Below are 16,047 nucleotides of genomic sequence, written 5' to 3' on the forward strand. Positions count from 1 at the left end.
AGGAAAACTCCAAAATGTGTTTCTTTTCCTTTCTTCAAGCCTGGTTAAAATTGGTTGTTGGTTCGTTGAGGTTGTAAGTTTATTAAGTCGGATCGGGGTCAGAGAAAGAGAGAGAGAGAGAGAGGGGGAGGGAGGGAGAGAGTTAGTAGTAAATAGCAGGAGAGACGAAGTTCAACATGAAAAGAATTATATTTATATGTTGAAATTGTCTATATGTCTATCAAATGTATATATAGTGTATAAATTTGAAGAAAGGGGGTGCAAAAAGTCCGCAAAGCATTTGTCATTTTTCTAAAACTGAACTTGAGAAAGAAAGATTATATTTATCTATTTCAACATATAAAAAAAAAAATAAAACGTATATACCCTAATTTTAATCTTAGCGACATCAATTACTTTATGATAGCAAAAACTGGACGGACAGTCGGTAGACAACTAACTTCAAAGGGATAAACCCCTATTGCCACCACTGAGCCCATCCCTTCCTTGTTTTATTTCAGATTGGGGAAGTTAAAACTTTTGAAACTAAAAACAAAACTCAAAAACAAAATAAATTTAGTTTTAACATAACCAGAAATGGATTCTTATTTTTCATTCTTTTTGTTTTTTAGAAATTTAAAATATATTCTAAAAAACGAATTAAATATTAGCAATAGCCATCTTTTATGCTAATACGAATATGAACAAGAATAAGTAACCATTTTATATTGAAATAAAAGTTCAATTATTCTTGTTTCAGTTTAATTGGAATTTACATACATCAATTACACTTGGTTTATTAGTGACGGTCTGTACAACAAAACACGTGGTTTATTTGATCACATTTTATTTTCGCACCATTCAATATTTTTAATTTATAAAATAAATTTAAATCTAAATTAGACATATAGCTAAGGTATGAGTCGAAATCGTACTTGGGAATAGTTAATCGTTAATCGGAATCGTTAATCAATATTTTCCTGGAATCGTTATCGGAATCGGAAAAAATTAGGAATCGTCCCATCACTATTAATGACATTATGCTGCAACCTTAGACTGGGATTATGTTGTCCTGCTGGACAAAACAAAAACAAAACTTTTTTTGGAAGTGTTGCGAACGCCGCGATCTGGGACGAATGTCCGCGTGTGCCTAAACGAGGCAGTAAGCCATTCATGTAGACAGCCAGGCACGGAAGAAAATGCTCCATGGCAACGCTGCTGTAACTTTCTGCTTGCGTCAAGCCCGGTCAACGTCCCACCCTCGAGAGCCATATACTCCACCGTGCTGGTAGGTTCGTTGAGCTCTGCACAAAACACTGTAAAGTGCCATTCATATCAAACTCGCGGGCCGCACTAACATTAAACTTTCAAAATAAGGCGGGGGCCACAAACTATCGACCTGCGGGCCGCAATTGGCCCTCAGGCCGCAAGTTTGAGACCCCTGATTTACATCATAATTCATGTCATCAACGGTTAACTGATTTTCAAGATATAATTCGCTGAAGCACATCCTGTCTTAGCGGATCCGATCTCTCTCACTATTCTTCTTTCTACATGATCCTTTGTTCGAAACAAATAATTCATGCCCTCTTTTTTCCACTGAGCTGAGTACTCGCCACATATAGACAGCAACAATCGTATACGCACTTAAATACCGCGTGTATTTCACATGATGACGTGAACACATGTTTAAATTACTAATTAACACAACGAAAGAACTTTGTAAAATTGTATTTTGCCAATGAACGAACAAATAAATGAAGATAATTTTGAATTTGTAGAAGGCGTTTATAGCAATAACAGCGACAGCTCGCGGTTTGAGATTTTGAACATCATTGGTTTACAAATTCAGTGCTGATTGGTGCTAGCAGTCAACTTCCCTGCGAGATTGACTAATTAGAGGCCATCTCTCAGACAAACTGAGCACGTGACAAGGTTTATAAAAAAGGTTAAACGCACGGCAAGTCCCTATTCCCTCCGTCTGTCAGTACTGACAACACACTTTACGGTACTCAGATCAATCCCGAAATCCCCCCCTTGGGCTCAACAGAGCCCATCCGGACATTTGACCCAGGGATTGACTAAGACGAGGAGTCAAAGAATCCCTCATGGCTACCGGTGGACCTTAACTTCAACACACATGCATGAACTTTTTTCTCCTCCCACAGGACTGCCCAATCTTTCTACTCCGTCCACGCACATGGACTCATTCCACGACTAACCCTCTTTTCCTTTTCTGCAGTCTTCATAACGAAGCTAATCAAGAAAGCTGTTTTCGAACGTTAGAATGAGATTTCATGTCTAATTCCATTCTACACGTTTTTATCTTTTATTCTAACGTTTTCTCTACACCGACAACCTTTTAGCCTTTAGGATGTTGTTAGGAGTAAAATATAGTGTCTTGTTTGTAGTATTTTTTTTACTTACCAGAACTGTGAGGAGTGAAGCGATAGAATTCCATGTGGCGGTCGTTCAAGCAAGAAATTGGTAACTGCTTCATCGACTGACTTTATAGTAGCGATTAGTTGTCCATCCATGTGGATTGGATGTGACAACATTTGCATAGGATTGACTAGGTGATTATAAAAACACCCCTAACTCTATCCGTTGGTTGGTTAGTCAGTTTTAGTTCGTTCGTTTACTGTCAGTTCTCTTTTTTACCGTGGCTTTTACTGTCAATTTGTGTTTAGAGAGTTTGTTAGTGACTGTGTATGCTGAAGTGATCGCCCATGTTACAAAAGATAAAATGAAACTGCATTTCTTTGTTACAATTACAAGGACTGTTGTTGTTGTTGTTGCTGTTGTTGTTGTTGTAAACAACAAGGCAATTCGTTGCACTTCTCAGATAATTCGTGAAGAAGTTAACTCATAAGGTAAAGATTTCATTGGTTTTTCCTTTCATGTCGAGTTCGGTTTGTAAAACTTCGAGTTGCCTAAACCATCCACCTCGCTCATTTTCGTCGGCTACAAATCCGGCAGTTTTAATACTACGTTATCTTTTCTGCTCAGTTAATGCGAAAAATTTCTCTAGTGAGACAATTTAAATTTTTTGTCTCAATCCAGAGTGCATTTTTTAGCGGGGGAGATTTAAAAGCAACATTGTGACTAACTCTTTCTCGTAAGGCGGCAAGTGAATAGAGACTATGTATTCGCAAGTGTCATTCCAATGTTTAATTGAGCAAAATACGTAAGTACTTTATCTTTTATCAGTGGTTAGTTTTCGTATATTTCTAAATCTAAGATTTCTAAGATGACGAAATGTCAACGGAAGAGACAAAAAAAAAAATGAAAAAAAAAAAAAACAGGGGGGAAAAAAACAACAGCACATTCCAAATCGGGCGATATTTTAATTTTCAATTACTTTTATTTTTACGACTGACGATTCTGTCCATATAAGTCGCGAAAAATGAATGGGTGTCCCAAACCGGAAATAGAATAGCGAATATTTTTGACGTAAATTGTGCCACCCACTTGCAATCTTACTTCAAGTATTTTTTCCCCCTTTCTTCAACGTTCGCTTCCCAAATAACAACAAAAATCTTTAAAAAAAGAAAAAAAAATGAAGGCTGGTTTCATTTAAGTAAATGAAAATAACAAACTCCTCCCAAAACGTTGGAGGATTTTATCAGCAGACTTCATCATGATTGTTGCCATTATTTTCCCACTTCCTTTAGTTTGTTTGTTTATTTGGCATTTTTCAAGGAAGGAAGGGAGAGAGAAGAAAGCGCGAAAGTGAGTGAGAAAGAGAAGGAGCAGAAGAGAAAGGAGTGTGTATATATATATATATATATATATATATATATGTGTGTGTGTGTGTGTATGTGTGTGTGTGTGTGTGTGTGTGTGAGAGAGAGAGAGAGAGAGAGAGAGAGAGAGAGTACCCATTTAAAAGTAATCTCGGGGGTGGAATGAATGGTTTCACAGACCTCCTTAGTTTATTGTTTGCCCCTTTACTTGCTATGACGTCAAAAATATACGGGGTCACTTTTAACAGTAAAAAAAGAGGGAAAAACACGTTACTGTGCATGTGTGTTAATCTGTGACGAAACTTAAATTTCGTCAAACTTCCATTCTTTCCAAAATTGGCATGATAGTAAAATCATACACTTATATTGCATGCAGTCTATATACATTTTTTGTGGGCAGGAATCTCTCGAGTCGGAAATGCACACACACAAGCGTGCGTGCGTACATATACACATAGTTGAAATATCCTTTCCGTGACAGTTTCATAATATTGAGGTAAACGTGGCTTGTTTAATAACGGATTAAAATCGTCAATTGCAATGTTGAAATCTGTGTGAAAAATAAAGTTTATGAATGAAGATGAATGGGTTTTAAAAATCAATATAATATTAAATATATTATTATCTAGTCGGTTTCCTTGCCCGGACGAATGTGACTGTTTCTCTCTCTCTCTTTCTCTCTCTCTCTCTCTCCAGATTTCCCTGTCTTCCATCAGCTACCAAGATCTTCAGGATCACAGTTGGCGTAATGCGCAATTGGCTGGATATAAGTGGATTTAGGTTTTCCTATGCTCATGCGTCCGTGCCGTGAAATCCACAGTAATACATTTCTCACCATATATTATTAAAAAAACCCATAGTGTTTTAGAGTCTGGCTAGCCGTACGCAAATAGAAACATGCGATTGGTCGAAAAAAAAGGAGTAGGCAGAGTTCGCATTACTAAAGTAGTAGTGTGTCGTTGTCAATAACCGAATTCGTATCTAAATGAAAATAAAATGTGAATATCTAATTCTGAATAAGAGTTTTATACATTCAAAGAAGTAAGAAATCATTATAACATAAAACAATTACATAAATATGTTTTTTAAACTAAGCGACTGTTGCCTTTTTTATAATTCGCAGGAAAATAGACATAAGAGGTTGATTTTTTTTTTTTTTTTTTTGCTTAACACAATTTCTAATGTTTTGATAATAAATACAATAAGATTCATTTTGCTACTGATTATCTCATGCGAATATAGTAGATATTTTCCACGAAATATTACAAACATTTGTCTTCTTACTAAATCCGGTAGAAACCAGGTAAATTCACCAACACAGATACTGTACTCAGACCAAGAAATAGGTATAAACTAGTATGCGTAAATAAATCAAGCTTCGGCTCGCTGAAATATTGAGAAACAGAATAAAGTTTGGACTTAAGTATCATAATCATATTGTATGAATCGAAAGCTTCTATTGTTGGCATTGGTTTCCCCGATACTTTTCTAGTCAGAATTATTTCTAGAAAGACATCGGATACTTACGAGAGGGACTATGAGAAGGTCGCTAACGTCCTAAGTGAGTTATCTTTATGGAACGCACTAGATTTGAACTTGGAACGCCCAGGTCTTCAGTCTGTGTCATTAACCATGAGACCACCGTCACCTACCTGTGTTAGTATGATACAAATAAAAGCTAAGACTTTTAAAGTTTTTGTGGCCAAACTCTCCCGAGAAGCCTTTAATAATGTAAACAATAATCTTTCACATGAATGAAAATCTGTGCGAAAATCAAGTTTTCATGTTGGAATTATGTAGAAATGCCTCCTATTTTTTATTTCGCTCAAATGGATAAGAGGACATTGCATATTGCATATTATGATGAGTGAACTTTGTATTCATGACTTGAAAGTTTCATCTCTCTGTTCTAGATATTGGCGGTCTGAGACTAAGGAAGTAACCCCTATCAGAGGTGCGCCATTAAATTCCTGACAAAAATGTGAATGCTGGTGACTCTGTAGAAAATGAATTTGTAGCATTAAATGGCGCGCGTTTTAATGTTACAACTCCCGACTTTGTAGCTCTTCAACTTTTGAGTAAAAAAATAGAAGGCTTTGTCGAACGACCCTCGTATTTTAAAAACTGATAATTAGAAGGTCTGATTAAGCTTTACACTGACTTTAATGTTGAGAATCGCGACGATTTCCTGCCATTTCACTCCATTAATGTCGGACTCGAGTTTATAAAATTAAATATAAATATTACTTCTTTACAACACTTGGCATGCGTTGTTCACAATTCATACTAAATTATGACATTTTTATCTTTTCTAACTTAAAGGTGGTTACAAGACAACAACGTGTATACAAAAACAAAACAAAACAAAAAAAATTGATATCCACAGTTGTTAATTATTAAAAAAAAATGAAGACAAAAACAAAAGCAACAATAATAAGAAAACAAAAAGAAGGGAAATGAGACGAAGAAGAAGAAGAAGAAGAAGAAGAAGAAAGAAAGAAAGAAAATGAACCACACAATAAATAAATCCAATGAAGAAGTACAAAAGACAGTCACAACTGCGTGGGAAAGAGGGTCTACAGAATACTATGCAAACGACTACACGTTGAACATACAGATAATATTCAACAATAATCAACAAAAGAGGAAAAATTAGCAAAATGATTGATTTCGCCAACCCAGCAATTCATAGAGTACAAGTCAAGAAGACAGAAACACTAAGAACTCGTCAGAGAACTAAAGAGAATATGAAAAATGAAGACAAATTACGGGTTCCTACAGACACCTTTATCTTCGACCAGACGTACTTTTTTAGGGACGTTTTTCTTTCTCGTTTAAAAGCAGTCATTACTTTTGAGACAGTTTTCTTGAAACGCTAAGCATTCGTGCCGTTCTGGGTATAATTTTGGGTCCAAACACTTGAAATCTTAGATGTAGGTTACTTGGGCATGGATTAAACTTTTTAATTTGATTTGAGCCCCACACAATAAATGTTAACGGGGTCAAAATTCGGGTCAAAGTTAAAAAAAAAATTGACCTCTGCGGTCTCTTTTTTTATATGAGGTCACCACTTATGAAGGCCCGGAGGCCACTCAGGGATAAGGGTTATTGCGTGTACAGTTATCAATGAGATAGTTATTAGTATCTGAGATTTGATAGAGTGTCTTACTTAAGGAGGCGGTTTGTCAGGAATTTGTTTATGTTGGACTTGAAGACATCCAAGTTGTAGTCAGGTGGGAAACAGGCAAACGGAAGAGAGTTCCACAGTCGTGCACTTCTGAGAAAGAAGCTCTGCTCATGGAATCTTCGTTTGGATTTAGGTACAGATAAAGAGTGGGGAAAATTATTGACAGTAGTTTCAGCCAGACGGGTATTTCTTGTGAAAGATTAGCGAGGGGTGACGAGAGATTGGAGCTCAGACGAGCACTTGCCATGGAAATAAAGATAAAACAAAGACAGACTCGCAATATGGGAGAGAGGCGGCAGGGAAGAGAAAAGGGCACCTCCACTAAACCACGAAGTCTATTTTGTACTCTGTCAAGGCAGGATAGGCTGTTTTAACAGCTCCTGCCCAGATGTGGCAACAGTATTCCATCCTTGGACGTACTTGACTTTTATATAGATAGAGAATTGCATCAGTAGTGAGATATCTTCTGCAGTGGTAGAAGGATCCCACCATTTTCCCAGCGTCCTTGGCAACAGACCTGATGTACTTGTTCCATTTCAGATCATGAGTAAAGGTCAATCCCAGAAGCTTGTCAAAACATGGAGCCTCTCCAAGACGAGAGCCAACCATTTAAATTGATGCCAGATGGGGATCAGAGCGTTGATGATGTAAAGATAGAAGCTTGGTTTTGGATGCATTAAAAGTGACCAGCCACCTCTTCCCCCATTGTACCACGCGATCAAGATCAGAGGAGAGAGAATCAGAGAGAACTTTGTCATTTACGGCCTTTGATGTGTTGCCATAGATGGTCGTGTCATCATCATATATGTCAACAAATGATTTAAGTATATGTTTTGGGAGATCATTGATGTAGACTAGGAAGAGAGTTGGGCCCAGGATGGACCCCTGAGAGACTCCAGCATTAATACTGTGGGCCTCTGATTTCTGCCCATCAACCATTACTCTTATGAACCTATCAGAGAGAAATGATTTAATGATTGAGAAAACATTTCCAGTGATACCGTAGCTGGAAATCTTGTGAAGTAGGCCTTTATGCCAAACCTTATCGAAGGCCTTTGATATGTCAAGAGCAATTGCCCTGGAAAGGAAACCTTTGTCAATAGATTCACTAATCCTATGAGATATAACCGTTAGCACATCTGCGGTATATCTTGCAGAACGGAAACCATATTGCATGTCACTAAGAATGTTGTTTCTGTCGAGGTGGTTGACTACTTCTTTATTTAATATGGATTCCAACAGCTTACTCATGACACACAGGAGACTTATTGGTCTGTACTGGGAGGGAGATGACTTTTCACCTGAATTCTTAAATAGGGCATACTGATGAGGTTTCCCAGGGTGTTGGAAAGCACTTCTCCTTAAGGCAACGCTTAAGCAGTTTTGTAAGTATGGGGGCAAGTTCTGGTTGGAGCTTTTTCAGCACCATAACTGGAATGCCGTCAGGGCCAGTTGCTTTACTGGAATCAAGGTTCTTGATTAGCTTGTCGACCTCACGTACAGATATTTGTATGTTGCATAGCGTGTTCTGTGTTATAGGAGGAAATACGGGGAGTTGATGGGCTTCGTAGCATAGGGTAGAGATAGCTGCAAAGTTCTTAGCAAATAGTCTGGCCTTGTCTGATGCTGACGAGATGACCTCAGGTCCATTGATTATAGTTGGGATAGAAAGCACGCTTTTGTTCAAGATCATGTTTGCTATTTGCCAGAACTAGTGTGAACCAAGCCGCTGCTCAGCTACTTTGGATTTAACGGACTGAGCATATAGCATGTTTTATTACTCTTTTACAGTGGTTGCTGGCAGTCCTGAAAGCAGCTTTAGTCTCAGTACATCTATTACGTTGGTAACTATGGAAAAAGTGATTTCTGTGCACGATGGCAGCAGCACATTTAGGGGAAAACCATGGCTGGGTGTTAGGTTTTTGTTGGAAATTTTTGATGGTATGAATCGGTCTATGCCTACAATTAACCATTCAGTCAGGTCTGATACTATAGAGGACACATCCTTTTTAAACATGGAATTCACAGGTAGGTCAGATATCAATGTACAGAAGCTATCCCAGTCAGCCATAGAGTATCGATATACAGTACGGTGGAGAGGTACGTCTGAAGACTTATGATATTTCATTTTTATCTTAACTGCTACAACAGAGTGATCGGAGAATCCCAGAGGAGATAGAACGGAACATGAACATAGCTCAGGAGAAGTTGTGAGGAAAAGGTCTAGAAGGTTTGCATACTGACCGGTAGTATCGGGCACACGGGTGGGTTCGTGAATAATCTGAGTGAGGTCATAGGCAGTGGCAAAATCATGACAGCACCTCCCCTCGTCATCGGTTTTATTCGAGTGGGTCAGCCATTCCACATTATGGACATTGAAGTCACCGCAAATGTGAATGTTAGCCGAAGGATGAGCAGACAGGATGTGGTCAATTTTCTCAGATATGTTTTAAAGATAGTAACCCCACTGTTGTGGGGGCGATAGAGGGCAAATATAAATGCAGTGGTGTAAGCTAGTGCAACCTGGAAGCACATATAAGGTAAATTAGAGATATTTCTACCACGTGGAAAGCCATATTTGATGTAGCCACATATTCCATGGCCATGGCGATCTTGGTGGTCAGATTTAGATGTTAAGTATCCTTTAATTATGAATTCGTCTAGGGAAGTGGTTGGCCCTATGCCAGTTTCACTTAGAAAGAATATGTCCGGTTTCGTCTCCTGTAATTGTGTTTCAACCTCTGGAAGGTTGGAAAGTAGACCCCTGATGTTGAAGAAGGAGTCTATGTTGGAGGATGGGGTTCTAGGTTTATTCGTGTTTACTCACCCAATTTTTGGTCTAAACATATGAAATTTTACACTTTTTTATTCAGACATAGGACAAGCTTTTAATCGGTTTTTCAAAAGATTTTACCTTTGCAGTCTCTAGCAAACCATTCGCCCAATTTTGGGTTTAAACATTTCCAATTTTACAAAGAGAGTATTTAGACATGCAGCAAGTTTTGTAATCAGTTTTTGGACGAAAATTTGTCTGCCAAGAGTCAAAGTTGAAAGAGTTGACCTTTGCAGACTTTACCAAACACTACCGTCAATTTTGGATCTAAACATTTGAAATTTTAGATGTAGCTTACCTGGAGATTAGTCAAACTTATATATATATATATATATATATATATATATATATATGATGAAAATAATGGAAATAGTATTCCGACAAAATAGAGAAAATAAAAAAGGAACAAACCGTATTATGTGTTCACCAACGTTTCGTCTTTATTTCTTCACCCAGAGGAAGTCTCGAAATAAAGACGAAACGTTGGTGAACACATAATACGGTTTGTTCCTTTTTTATTTTCTATATATATATATATGCACATAAAGTTATGAATAGTACATAGGGCCCGAACAAAGACGGGCTGAACTGCTAGTATATATATATATATATATATATATATATATATATATATATATATATATATTTATAATACCCATATATATCTATACTCTTATAGATTTGTTTTGTGTGTGTGTTGATATTTAAATTAAAACCCCCTTTTTTCAATTTAATTAAAAAGAAAATACAACTTTGTTATATATGGATCGTGGAATTGCATTCATCTGCGGTTTTCTTATTGGATAATCAGCTTTAGTTAACTATTATGTGTAATTATATTCATGCAAATATTTTGCATGATTTATACTTGCGTAATATTTGCGCAAAAAGGTCATAGTAAGCAAACACCTTTTTCTATATATATTTATGCATGCGTATATATATTTGTTTAACTTGGAAAAGTGTGAAAATTAAAAAAATGGAATTTGACAGTTGTAGGTTGAACGACGGCATAACGAATATGCATACCTAACGTAATAGCTATTGGTTCATGTTTTAATTTTTAGCCTTGCAGCAAACAGATTTCCATAGCTCAGGCATTAACAAAGGAAAAAGTAAATCGTAAGCTAAACGTTTTGGTTTCGATTTTGGTGATAGCGCACGAGTCATTTTTTTTTAAATCTTAAATTATTACTACATATTGAGTCCAATATAATCTATCTATATATCTATAAAAGTGAAAGTGTCTGTGTGTGTGTGTGTGTCTGTCTGTGTAAATTTCCCTACGCAATAACTCTGTCAATTTTAAGTCTACAGACTCGAAATCTGATATACAGGGTACTTAGATGTGGGAAAATCTTTGTAATCTTTGTCGGCCAGAAATTTGGCTGTTAAGAGGTCAAATTTCGACGACTTGACCTTTGAGAACTCTACCAAACTCCTCAGCAAATTTTGGGTCTAACCACTTGAAATTTTAGATATAAATTCCTTGGACATGTATCTAACTTAATAACTTGATTTGAGCACAAAACAATGAATGTTAAAGGGTCATAATAGGGGTCAAAGTAAAAAAAAAATCACCGCTTTTTTTTATAAACATTCACCTCCAAACACCCGCCAATTTTGGGTTTAAACACTTGAAATTCGAGATATAGGTTCCTTGGACATGGATCTAACTTAATAACTTGACTTGAGCCCCCAAAAATAAATGTTAAGGGGTCGTAATAGGGGTCAAAGTTAAAATAAAATTGACCTCTGCGGTCTCTACCCAATTAGTCCGACAATTTCTAGTCGAAACATTTGAAATTTTACATAAAGGGTATTCAGAGATAGGGCAAGCCTTTTAATCGGTTACAGTCGAAAATGTTTAGTTATCAATATATAAATGTATGTATGTATGTATGTTTGCATGTCTGCCTAAAAGGTGACGGATTTTTATAAGATCAGTATCGTTTTGAAGTTCGACCTTTCAGACGACAAATATCGAAAAATTGGCTAAAAAATTAATATCTTCACCTTCAACTGGGCACTTTAATACAGAGGGGTCGCTTTTTTCGCCGATATTTTTGAAAGTCATCCTCTCCTTTCGATTGTCTAGCCTTAATTAAAACCTAGATCACTTCTGGTTTGGCGGCGGTCGTAACAGCAAAGACGTCACGTCCCCCCCCCCGTTCTTTTCCTCCTTTGCGGTACGGGTTCCACTTTTTTTTTTTTTTGCTCAACATACACTTTCAACTACCCGGGCAACGCCGGGCTGAAATGCTAGTATAATAATAAATATGAAATCTGCATTAATCAAAATATCATATTTAAGCATATTTTTCAACCGGGCAATGCCGGGCGGCCTGTTAGTATTGAATAAAAACTGTCTGGCAGCTAAAAGGCGTCTACTCGATGCTGCTGTCACGTCTGGATTCGCGTGTCTTAACAAAAAAAAAAAAAAAGTAGCAAAAGTACAAAAGTTCATTGGGTCGCATAACAAAGCAGTTCTAAAAAGTCTTCATAGAACATGTTTAAACACGTGCTGAAGACGACCAGCCCACCCAACACACACACTGCACACACACACACACACACACACACACACACACACACACACGCACACATCCACTTTCAGCCAGAAATCGCGAAATCTCTCACGTACAATGTTTTATTGCAGACAAGTGTGACATCTTTTAAAATTACTTCATATGCCTGGAAACATAATAAGGCAGCAGCGTATTGCTTGTATCTTCACGTGCGACCGAGGAAGAACGCACGCTGAATATCGTGTAGGTGTTCATACATCTCCCCTCCCAGTCTCTCACCCCTCACTTTGAAATTTATGGAATGTTTGTTAATTGATGTCCGATACATATTGTTAAATTGCATCAAAATCGAGATATCAAAATTTTCATGTGATTCTACAACTAAATTAATTAAAATTAAACTAAATACATTCCACTCTATTTTTATTGTCATTTAACTACATACAAGGCACAGAGTCATTTAGTCGCGAAAGGCCAAATTTGCAGCTGTACTATTTAAAGAGAGATATCTGTTTACATCACACTTGAATTTCTGCATGTAAGTACAGTCAAGGAAGCAGGGACCAGAGAGGGAATTCCAAAATGCAGCAACCTGAGAGAAAAACTTATTCGAGTAGAAGACTTTACGGCATCTAGGGATCTCTACAGTGTGGGGGCGGGATTTTGCTGCTTGTCGGTTTGTTGAGGGTATTGTCGTCAGAGCACTTGCCTTGAAATACTTGTAAAACAGGCACAAAGATGCCACGTTTCGGCGATAGAACAGTTTCGGCGATGGAACAGTTGATAGTTCAGGACTTATTAGGTTGGTAACACTTTTATGTCTAGGAGTGGGAGTAGTAGTACAGGGACCAACTAAAATAACAACTGTGTTCCAAAATTAATAATAGTCGGTTTATTAATTTAGGAGAGAATCATATACAAGGAAAGATATAAAAACATAGATGAAATTCTCTCTCTATATATATAGATAGATAGATAAATATATATAATTATTGACTATAATAATTATTAAATACCTTCAGACACTTTCGGGAAGCATCAGTATAGGGTGTTACGATTTACACCGGTCAATAGATTCGAACCCGACAACAGAAACCATCTCTGGCTTCATTAGCAAGGACCTAATCCATTCGGCCACCGTTAACCGCGAGAAATACTGTTGAAATTTAAACATTTATATTTAAATGCTTTTTAACGTATGTCAGAGTGATCTAATCATTATATGATGATCTACGCATAAGAGCTAAATTGACCGACCTAATTTCAACTGAAAGGGCTCAACAATAAGAAACGAGTTTCTTAAAGGGGCTGACATGTGTGTGTATATGTTTGTGTGTCTGTAATTCGCAGAATTATAAAAAATTATGACATAATCAATTGAAATTTTAATTATTATGATCAAGTTCTGAAAATTAATATTTGACAAGATTTAATTATATGCACGTGTGTTTCAAAACATCATCTTAATATCGCTATTGCATCAAAATAAAACTTTAAAAACCTTTAAAAACATTCATGATTTTCCTCATGATTTACTCATTTCAATTCAGAAAAATTCTAGTAGTTACACTCGCAAGCCGTTCAAGAACAAAAAACTGTCTGTATAGAGGGGATAAATAATGCATTCTTATCAATAGATAAAACGGAATCATGATGGTAACCTTCCGTCTCGTGGGCTTTCTGCATCTGATGCGCTGCAGCGTTTGCATTGGCTAGACCGTCGAAATTGGACTTCCCTGTTCAAATGCAGGCCTGGATAGGTGATAAGGAGACCTAAGTTTGCCCAGTTCCCAGGGTCCCCCTCTCGGCGTAGTAGAAAAAGTCCGACGAAATGGTGAAAGCCCATACGGTCGGAGCCAGCGCAGCTGCAGGAGCTGCCGAAAAGGTTTGTCAGTGCTTCACCGCCTAACGAGATTCCAAACCAAATTTTTGTCCGGGTTTACTCCCTTTCCCTTTGTCTTTCCCATCCGAAAAGCCAGTGGAACTATTTGCTCATAGCTGAGGAAAACACAATCGATTCGCATAAAAATGACAAAATACAACAAAATCTAATTTGTTAGTAAGCAATGTTTGCATTACATTGTCTCCTGTGAATATCTTGGATTGTTTTCGGTGTTAACTTACGATATTATAATTATATATATATATATATATATATATATATATATATATATATATATATATATATATGCACACACACACACACACACACACACACACAATTATATATATATATATATATATATACGCACACACTATATATATATATATATATATATACACACACACACAATTATATATATATATATATACGCACACACACACACACACACACACACACACATATATATATATATATGTGTGTGTATATATATATATATATATACTAGCAAAAGTACCCGTCGTTGACTATATAGATGAAAACTATATAGATGAAAACATAGTTAAAGACAAATAAATTGTTTTAGACCATTAAAATAATTTCCAACGTTATTGAAAATGTTCACTTGATCATTTATTTTTATGATCACGTGTTTGAATTCATGTTTTAAAACCTATCATAAATTTATGATGTTACATCAAAGTTCTAATTATTTGGTTAAGGTAATATATATATATATATATATATATATATATATATATATATATATATATATATACTAGCAAAAGTACCCATCGTTGACTGGGTTTAAAAATAGCCTACAGAAAATGGACTCTGATTTATGAAAGTATGATAGGTTATGAAAAGGAAGGGGTGTAAAGAGATAGCTTCGAATTTGGGGGTATCAAAACCAAAGCAAAATATGATGAAAGTAAAAATATAATAGGAAAACCCCATAATTTATTATACCATACCTGTTCACACTGAAACACTTATAACAATATCCTGTGGATCGATATTAAAAAAAACCTTGTTAAACTTTGTAACATATTTCCATTCTATGGAGGTCAGGTGCGAACGAACATCCCATAATTTTATTATACCATATTTCTTTAAACTGAAACATAATTATCAAAGTATACTTACGCAGATAGATATGGAAAGTCTTTATTAAAGTTTGTGCCTATTTCCATTCCATGGAGGCCAGGCACGAACGCAGACCCCACAATTTTATTGTACCATCGCTATTTAAGTTAAAACATACTTATCAAAATATTATTATGTACATCTATATCAAAAACACTTGTAAACGTTTTTTTTTTTGTAATTTTTAAATTTTATATTTCCATAATTTGTGGACAAGGCGCGAACGAAGACCCCACAATTTTAATGAACCACCGTTCTGCCAGATCAAACATACCCATTCCTGTGTCTCGATACATCTTCTATCATTATATGTAATCAGTTTTTTTAAAATAGTCAACCATATAGGAGTCTATTCGTGACCACACACACACACAAAAAACACACACACACACACACACACACACAAAACACACACAGATTCAGGTTTATATATATATATATATATATATATATATATATATATTGCAATTTAACCAAGACGGTCGACCTGTAACAACGTGGGGATGGAATTTCCTTTCCCCAAACGAACGCGGCAGGTTTATCATGTACAAAACTAACTTTTTGTTGGTAACATAGGATGGAAATCACATCTGACGAGTTGATGAGAAAGAAAATTTTTATGAAAACTTAAAATTTCATCCAATTAACAAAACGGTTGTAATGAAGAGATCCAAGATGAAATAAACAAGAGTTATATAAAAAAAAAATCATGTAAGTCTAAATTTCAACAAAATTTTGTACTATAT

This window comes from Euprymna scolopes, chromosome 16, assembly GCF_053919585.1.
Source record: "Euprymna scolopes isolate OS-2025 chromosome 16, ASM5391958v1, whole genome shotgun sequence".
NCBI lineage: Eukaryota > Metazoa > Mollusca > Cephalopoda > Sepiida > Sepiolidae > Euprymna > Euprymna scolopes.